This window comes from Trichomycterus rosablanca, chromosome 20 (genome assembly GCF_030014385.1).
Source record: "Trichomycterus rosablanca isolate fTriRos1 chromosome 20, fTriRos1.hap1, whole genome shotgun sequence".
In the NCBI taxonomy this organism is placed as follows: Eukaryota; Metazoa; Chordata; class Actinopteri; order Siluriformes; family Trichomycteridae; genus Trichomycterus; species Trichomycterus rosablanca.
The window spans coordinates 17451884-17462261 of NC_086007.1; the positions used below are offsets into that span (position 1 = coordinate 17451884).

General features: G+C 32.0%; 1 long non-coding RNA gene across 1 annotated transcript; it reads left to right on the forward strand.

Moving 5' to 3' along the window:
- Positions 1 to 538: 538 nt before the first annotated feature.
- Positions 539 to 10170, forward strand: LOC134334758 (uncharacterized). The gene is made up of 2 exons (XR_010015523.1): positions 539 to 605; positions 9690 to 10170. It is a non-coding gene; the product is annotated as an uncharacterized LOC134334758 (long non-coding RNA).
- The last annotated feature ends 208 nt before the right edge of the window (positions 10171 to 10378 follow it).

Below are 10378 nucleotides of genomic sequence, written 5' to 3' on the forward strand. Positions count from 1 at the left end.
TTTCCAAGACGAATTGACGCTGTATTGGCCGCAAAAGGAGTCCCTACACCATACTAATAAATTATTGTGGTCTAAAACCAGGTGTTTCAGTTATTTTGTCCAACCCCTGTATATAGATATACTGTATATATACACTGTAAAAAATTATTTGAGCAATAAGTCAAGATAACATCTTTCTTTACTTTAACTTATCAAAATTTTTGTAATTTCAACTAGATTTTACAAGTTTTCAGTGTTTTCATTTAAGTTTTTAAATAAGTTCAATGAAATGGAAATCTGAATGAGTCAAATGAACTTAACTATCTGAGTTCTGCTCTCTAACAGTGTGTAACTGTATTAATGTGTCATAGGAGGAGCCCTTTGTTTTGATCAATTAATGTAGCAATATTATGGTCTTTTTCGGTAATACACTAATATTACAGATATTCCAGACGTAGTAATAATTTAAACTAGAGAATTCTAAACGAAACACCTAACGGGCATCTGCTAATAAAAGCGAACTACACCAGGAGGCGGAGGGATACATTTTGAAGGTGAAATGTGAACCTCACTAGCTACAACCAGGCGGAGGAAAAACGACCCGTTACACGGACAGTCTCAGTGAGGTGAGTGGGTGCATTAATCGTCGATTTTGAAAACTATCTTTAGTATTTGGTTCATCAGGTGTCTTGTAAAAAATACATGCCATGAATTGCTCTCATGTTAGTATATTCTTTACAAGACGCAGCTTCTATCAGTTTTGCGTAGTTTTCGTGAAAGATGTTAGCTCGCTTGGAAATAAGTTGGCAAACCGAGACAGCTAGTTAAACCAAACCGCTAACTTACACTAAACTCTAGCTTGCCTTCCCGCACTTTTTATTCAAGCCAGTTGCCGTTTAACAAATGCTTTAAAGCAAACAATAATGATAACTCAAAATCCAAATATTTTACATACTACAGATGTAATCGATCATTTATGACTTGTTTGGAGTTTAAATTCTACATCCAGGTCTTAATTTGTCACCGAGACTAGACTACATGGTTTATTACACAGTATGAGTTTATTTGAATTATAAAAATAGATGAACTTCACCTTAACACCCGCTGTTTAAAATGGCGGGCTGCAGTTTTCAGCTTTACGGTAAAGTTTATTGAGTAGTTGGAGGATATAAATTAAGACCTGGATGTGAGTTGAGAACCTTTTTTGGGCACATATTTACAGAGATAATAATAATAATAATAATCTTAAAAAGATTTATTTAGGGGTTCTTTAGTAAATACATTGATTCTATATAGAGCCATGGACACTCAAACAACCATTTGCATGATTAAATAGTTTTTTGCATTTCAAATTGCGCTTCAGATTGATGAGAATGTGTTGTGTATGGTTCTATATAGCACCAAAAAGGGTTCTTCTATTGTTATAAGCAATAGCAAAACACTTTTTGGTGCTAACCATACACAACACATTCTGCATCAATCTGAAGAACCTTTTCATCATACAAAGAGCAATTTAGACATGCAAATGGTTCTTTAAGTGTTCATGGTTCTATGTACAACTAATGTCTTTACTAAAGAACCTGTAAAGAACCATCTTTTTGAAAGTGTGGGTGACAATTGATTCCTATTGTTTAACAATCTTAGCAGCTCCAGTTATATATATATTTATATATATAGTATATATTTCCTGATGACGGTATGACGGTATGAAAATCTGCAATATCGCCCAACCCTACTCCAGACATGTCTTGACTGATCTGGGTGAACTCGCTGAACTATTCCTATAATGGTTTAATGTGTGCAGTTTACTCAAACCTTATATATTTTTTTAAAGTTAATATTTATTTTATATTCATTTTAAATGAAGATCAGTAAATCTGTGATAATTTTATATTGGAGATTAATAAATCTATAAATGTCTCAAGAAATTTTTAGCATTCTTATATGCAAACAATCAACGTTCCTAACCTACTACAAACCTTGTTTTTTATTGTAATTTATTTTATAATAAATGTATATTAAAGATAAATAAATCTATTAAACTCTGATATGGTTTAAATTAATACAGTCAAACTATTTTTTATAAACACATATTAATGTCTCTCACATCCTACAAACCCTAATTATAGAAATAAATTTGGTCTTTTTTATATATATGTAATGTATATTAATATTATTGTGCAAATAAATAAATGTATTAAAGTTTTGTATAATTTGATAAATTAATGTTAAACAATTTTTATGCAATCATATTAATGTCCCTTACCTCCTACAAACCTTATATTTTTTAATAACTTTTGTTTTGTATTTATTTTATATTAATTTTAAATGAAGATTAATACATTTGTTATCATTTAATAATGGAGATAAATAAATCTATTAAAGTCTGATATGTATTCACTTTTGTCAAACCACATATTCATTTCTCTCACCTACTACAAACTTTATTTTTTTTACATGCATTATATATATTTATTTATAGTGAAGATTAATAAATATGTAATAATTGTACAGTGCTCATAAATAAATCTTTTAAAAACCTTGTGTGAATTCTTTTATTGATGTAAAACCATTTTTAATTCCTGTCGAGCACGAGCTGCAGCACTAAAAATCTAAAAATGTGAGTTCGACTGGCCTGACATCGCATGCAGACCACTGATTAACAAATGCAAACAATGCCAAAATGCTTCATAAAGATGGCGCTAAAATGCTACGTAAATCTGTGACGTTTTGACTAAACAGAATGGTCATTCAAGATATCTACAAACACGTTCTGACTATACAATGGCTTTCAAGATATCTCAAATGACGTCACTAGATTCGTCATTGGAAGGGTCACACATCCGTAATTATAATTCAAGATATCTCTAACGTAATTATAACTAGTCAAAATGACATTTTTATATATCGGAATTATAGAAATTGCGTGCATTAGGCCCCTTTGTGATACCACTGAGCCGTCCAAACTGTTGCCTGCGGAATTTTGGGATTGGGACTGCGGTAAAGTTAGTTTAATATTCAACATTCGTTTGACATTCGCCATTCCAATCTATATAAATGGTTGAAAAAACACCTAACACCTACTTATTTTACGAATTCTTACACATGAAAGTAGGCAACATACTACAAAAACTATTTTATAATCATTTTAAGATTACATGTATTTATTTAAAGAAAGATTAAAATGAAACCGCTGATCAAGCTCCCACTTCAGCTAACGTATAAAAGTAGGAAACATTTACTCTGCACTTATTACAGAGGAATAAATCCATTCAAGTCTTGTCAATCAATGATTTGATGCATTAATGTCAAACTATTTTTATACAAACACATCAATTTTTCTCATCTACTACAAACCCTATATATTTTTTTAAAAGTTAATATTTATTTTATATTAATTTTAAATGAAGTTCAGTAAAACTGTGATAATTTTATATTGGAGATGAATAAATCTATAATGGTCTCACGAAATTTTTTAGCATTCTTATATGCAAACAATCAAAGTTCCTCACCTACTATAAACTTGTTTTTTTTTTTTATTGTAATTTATTTTATAATAAATGTATATTAAAGATAACTAAATCTATTAAAGTCTGATATGGTTTGATGAATTAATGTCAAACTATTTTTTATAAACATAGATTAATGTCCCTCACACCCTACAAACCTTGTTTTATAGAAACTACTTTTATATTTATTTTATTTTAATTTATGGTTACCATCAATAAATCCTAATACTTTTACATTGGATATAAATAAATCTATTAAACTCTGATATGATTTAATATAATAAAGTCAAAATATTTTTTTATAAAAACATATTAATGTCCCTCACAACCTACAAACCTTGTTTTATAAAAAAACTGCTTTAATTTTTATTTCATTTTAATTTATTTAATTTAATTTATAATTACAATCAGTAAATCCATAATAAGTGTATACTAGAGATACATCTATTAAACTCTGATATGATTTAAATTAATAAAGTCAACACATATTAATGTCCCTCACATCCTACAAACCTTAATTATAGAAATAAATTTGGTCTTATTTTATAAATGTAATGATTTTTAATATCATTGTGCAAATAAATAAATGTATTAAAGTTTTGTATAATTTGATAAATTAATGTTAAACCATTTTTTAAACAATCACATTAATGTCCCTTACCTGCTACAAACCTTATATTTTTAAATAACTTTTGTTTTGTATTTATTTTATATTAATTTTAAATGAAGATTAATACATTTGTTATCATTTAATAATGGAGACAAATAAACTTATTAAAGTCTGATATGATGTATTCACTTTTGTCAAACCACATTCATTTCTCTCACCTACTACAAACCTTATTTTTTTAAATGCATTTTATATATTTATTTATAGTGAAGGTTAATAAATATGTGATAATTGTAGTGCTCATAAATAAATCTTTTAAAACCTTGTGTGATTTTTTTTATTGATGTAAAACCACTTTATACGTGTTGCTTAATTCCTGTCGAGCACGAGCTGCAGCACTAAAAATCGTGTTAAAAACACGAGAATGTGAGTTCGACTGGCCTGACTGGCTTAATAAATGTGGCGCTAAAATGCTACGTAAATCTGTGACGTTTTGACTAGACAGAATCATAATTCAATATATCCGATATACAAAAGCCGTCTAAATAAAAAAATTTTTTCAAGATATCTTTAATTTATTTGGAGATATCTTAAAAGGACTTTTGACTAGTCAAAAATACAGTTCTGGATATCCCTAACTTAGTTTTGCCTAGTCATTATTTGCAATTTAATTTGCACTAATCGAATCTAAGTTTCAGATATCTAAAAATACATTTAAGTTATCTTAAATAATGAGAATATTTAGGATATCTTTAATTGCAATTATGACTAACAGAACAAAAAGCGAGATATGTGTAATTTACTTTATGACTAGTCATGATTTAATTGTAGAGAAACGTACATTTCAGATAGTCAGTAATTAATAGCAGATATCTTGAACTGGAGCCTCCATACAACTCAGGTAAATCTTATGTCATTTATACTAGTCAGAATGTAATTACAGATATTTCAAATTGGTATTTTACCTAGTCAAAATATAATTAGAGATATCTTAATTAAGTAATATGTCTAGTCATAAATGAATTACAGATATCTGTAATGTAAAGGTGGTGAAGCCAATTTTATGTTAAAACGGCCTGCCATAAGCGTAGTTCCTGGTGACTACGTAATCGATGACGTAGGAAGCAGTTAAAGAACGGTAGTCATAACGCCATGAAAGCAAAAAGTTTACATTAATCTTGTACAAACATTTAAAATGTAAAATATGTAAATCATGTGAATGAATTAAATAAATGGTTAATGGATAAATGAATTAATTAATATATGAATGAAACGATTGTAAAATAAGTGAACATAATGATATGTAAAATTACAAAATGAATAGTGGAGGAATAAATTAAGGTTTAAATAAAGGGTGTGTTAGAGGGTGGGTTGGGGTTATAGGCCAAACATATTTCTATTAATTGGTGACGTGTTTCTTGGCCTGCATGCATTGCTCCACATTGCTTAATTATTACATGACTCAACCATGCATGAAGCATGAAAAAGGTCAACATCAAATTTACCCTTAAAATTTATGGTTTATGTGGAAATGTGTTTATTTCTAGGCGTATGAAAAAGTGTTAAAGTGCTGAAAACTGTTATTGACTACAAACAAATCAGAAGAGACAACATAGAAAGCTTTACAGTTGTTTAACCCCTTAATGGTCTGGTCAACCATTTGGCTGATCTTACTTTGAGTCTAAATACTTGGGTGAAAATAAGCTCTATTTAAATAATCTTGTTTGGGTCATATCTACTTCTTGTTTTACATGTGTTAAACTAAAAAATATTGGGTAGATTGTTTTAAGAAACCTATGTGTAAAATTACAGCCTGCAGCTGAAAAATTATCCTTGAAAGTTGCATCATTTTTGTGATCACTTCAGCTGTTTGGTAGAGGCTAATTACTCCTTTACTCTAATCCCTTTTCTCGGTGACAGAAAAAAGGACTCAATGCAAAGTGCTTTTTATTATGGACAATCATAATCACCCACTGCACACAACTTTTCTGAAACAAAGAAGGAACTTAATTCTGAATGTAACAGAATTGTGGCACATTTATGTGTAATCTGTGTATGTGGGTGTGCACATGTATGCACAAACAGGCACATACACACCTCTTTTCACAATCATCTACACATTTTTTTTTTTTTTTTGCATTGTACACTTTAAAATGTATACTTTTTATTTGATACAACCTATACCAGCCTTGTATAGCAAAATAACACCACCATATGTCCATCTGTTGTAGTGTGTTGTTGTGATTATGCAGGTGAATCTATCTATCAAAAATACCATGTGCACTAGTAAAAACATATTAATTGTTTGTTGTTGGTATAATCCAAAGGAACTAAGTAATATTTTTAAACATTATTTTCTTGGTAGCGAGGGTTAATAAATCAATTGTTCATCAATGAGAGATTTCATTGCCATTATGAAAAAGATAAATAAAAATAAATGACATGACATTCGAACCCCCACTCCAACCGAGTTACGCTGTTTGTTCTTAATGCGGCACATTCTCAGCCGTTTATCTTCTTGAGCCACAAGGAACTGATACAGAAACGGTAGTGTAAATGTATTAAAATAGCTCTTTTTTGTCCTTTAAGAAGTTTTGTATATAATTTATTTTACTGATAATAATTAAAATATATGAATATTTATTATTTTTAAGCTTATGTCAATTTAACTGTCATTTCTATTAATGTTTTTGTTGTTGGTGGTGGCGGCGATATGAATAGATTAAATAATAGTGACTCTCATATTTTGGCCTAATATTACAAAGTTTGTGAGTTTTTGCACGTTTCCCGCTGTGGAAATCAGAGCGAACACGTTTGGAAACATTGTAGTTCAGACTACGGTGGTTCAAACCAACATGGTACGACAGTTTCGGGAAACAGGCATTCCCGATAATGTTTTTTCATTATTGTTTTTTTGGGGTAAAACCCGCATCTCGCTCCACATCGTAGTTGCGCTCGCTTGCTTGTCTCAGCGTTATGCGCACGATATCAAACTCCACACCCAAGATCAGAGCTCATATAAACATAAAACATTTTTTTTTTAATTTTATATTCAGTTTTGTCATTTTCAAATGTACATCAATGCAAGTGTTATTGATTCAAAAAGAACAGCAACACAAATACAATTTTTAGACGAAGCTTATAGTCACTAGTGCTATTTAAGAGCATGCCCTCACGTGGTCCCTGTGTTGGTGACCCCTGCTTTAGAACATGTGCTTAAAGAGCTTCTTTGAGCTTGTCTGATGCTGAAAAAGCATAGTTCAATGTCACTCTCAACAAAGTAAGAGGGGGGGCGTTTGCAATGTCCATCCCAGCACCCCCATAGCACCGGCCCTACTTTAGTTTCGCCCTAAGCCAGATTCGAACCTAGGGTGGAAAAATATGCGAGATGCGCTCTGCCCACTGCACTACTCAAACAGAGGTGTAAAGTAAAGTAAAGTAAAGTAAACCTTTATTTATATAGCACTTTTTTAAGGCAATGCTACAAAGTGCTTCACAATCAATAAGATCAATAAGATATGATATGAATAAAAGACATAAAATACATATAAAACCAGAAAAATACATAATATACCACCTGACTGCACCAGCGATGATTTTTTAAAATTCTTTAATGACAGAAAGATAGAAGATAGAAAAAATACGACTTCAGAGTCAAAGTGTGTCACTTGCCAATGTTAAGTATGGACTCACTCCGAGCAGCATTGGTGATAATAGTAACGAGTTATTACAACTAAATTCCTTTAATCCAATCTCCCAAAATTAACTAACTGTGTTGATTAAATCATCTAAGTCATCATCGTGTATACTCGATCCTGTTCCAACTCGTTTACTTAAAGATTTACTCCCAGCTATTGTAGAGCCCCTGCTTACATTAATCAATACATCCCTTAGCCTTGGGTATGTACCTAAATTGTTTAAAAGTGCCGTTATTAAACCCCTGATTAAAAAACCTAATCTTGATCCACATGTACTAGCTAATTATAGGCCAATTTCAAACCTTGCTTTTGTCTCTAAAATATTAGAAAAAGTAGTTTCCAAACAATTATGTTCTTATTTGAATGAAAATTGTATTCATGAAAAATTTCAAGCAGGATTTAGACCCAATCATAATACCGAAACCGCATTAATTAGAGTAGTTAACGAGTTGTTAATGTCTTCTGATAATGGATGTGTCTCTTTTCTTGTTCTATTAGATCTTAGCGCAGCGTTTGATACGGTCGATCATAACATTTTACTGGAGAGGCTAGAAAATACAGTAGGTGTTAAAGGACTCGCACTCTCTTGGTTTCAATCATATCTGACTGACCGCTCGCAATTTGTTTATGTAAATAATAAATGCTCGGAAACTATAAAAGTAAAGTGTGGTGTTCCACAGGGGTCGGTACTTGGACCGCTATTATTTACACTCTATATGCTTCCACTAGGTGAAATTATTCATAAACATGGCATAAAATTTCACTGCTATGCAGATGACACACAGCTGTATATATCAGCCAAACCAAATGATACTGACACAATCAGTAAGATAGAAGATTGTGTAAACGACATAAAAAACTGGATGTCGTGTAATTTTCTTTTACTTAATTCAGATAAAACTGAGGTTTTACTTGTTGGCTCTAAAGCTGCAAGAGACAAGTTGTCTAACCTGGTGCTAAACCTAAACACTTTCTCTGTTACTCCCAGCCCAGATGTAAAAAACTTGGGTGTCACAATAGACTCAGATCTTTCCTTTGATACACACATTAATAATATTACTAGAGTTGCTTTCTATCATTTGCGTAATATCTCTAAAATAAGAAATATACTATCTGTTAATGACGCTGAAAAACTGATCCATGCGTTTATAACTTCTCGGTTAGATTATTGTAATGCTCTTCTAACTGGATGCTCTGGTAGATCCATAAACAAACTCCAGTTAGTTCAAAATGCAACAGCTCGAGTGCTAACTAGAACTAAAAAATTTGATCATATTAGTCCTGTTCTATCATCTCTACACTGGCTGCCAGTTAAATTCCCCATTGATTACAAAATACTTTTACTAACTTATAAAGCGCTACATGGTCTGGCTCCACAGTATCTGGGTGAACTTATTAATCACTACAACCCAGCACGTCCACTTCGTTCACAAGATGCAGGGTTACTTATAGTTCCTAAAATTAAAAAGACCACAGCTGGTGGAAGAGCATTTTCTTACAAAGCTCCACAACTTTGGAATGATCTTCCTGCCTCTGTTCGGGATTTGGACACAGTCTCAATGTTTAAGTCTAGACTGAAAACATATTTATTTTCTCAGGCTTTTGATTAATATAGACAAAGGCGCAGAGCTTGGGGGTTCTTGGTCATAGAAACTTGTGGTGATCAGGGATGTTGGGTTGCTGTCGTTCTGCCTCTCTTATCCGATCACTCAGGTTTGATGACGGTGGGGAGATGGGCGCTGATGTCCTGTGAAAGCCTTCATGACCTTGTTACCTGCTCGCTCTCCCTTTTAGTTATGCTGTAATAATTAGGGCTGCCGGAGTCTAAAACACTGTTTTACTCAACTAGCATTGTACATTATTAACTACATTCTTTGTTGTTTTACTCCAAAGGCATTCTGATGGAAATCTGTTTACCCGCCGAGGTTAAGGATTAATGTCGAGACTGCCGTGACAACTATGCTGCTCGTGCCGGATGTGACAGGTCTGGAGTAATTGCATTAAGAATGACAAGAAATCACTACAGACTTTATTGAAGACTAGAGCGAAGAACAACTCTATTATTATTTATCTATTTATCTATTTATTACCAGTTATAACTTTTAGATTATTTAATTCTGTGTTTGTATGCTCTGTGTAAATTGTGTATTTATTTAAAGTATCCTCCAGGCCACCCAAGAAGGATGGGCCCTGCTGAGTCTGGTTCCTCTCAAGGTTTCTTCCTGTAATTTTCAGGGAGTTTTTCCTTGCCACAGTCGCCCTCGGCTTCCTCAACAGGGGTTTTTTGTATCTGTTGGTCCTAGATTTTGTAAAGTTGCTTTGAGACAATGTCTATTGTAAAAAGCGCTATATAAATAAAGTTGACTTGACTTGACTTGACTTCTTTGAGCTTGTCTGATACTGAAGTGCATTTTGATATGTCCCAATGAACGACAAACTCGGATTGTTCAAAAATAGTAAAACACACCAGAACCATGCTGAAACGGCTTTTCTGAGCTTGTCTGATGATGAAAAAAGCATTGTAATAGTCATCATCAGTAAAGTCATTGGAAAGTACAAAAACTATTAACCTGTTCAGAACT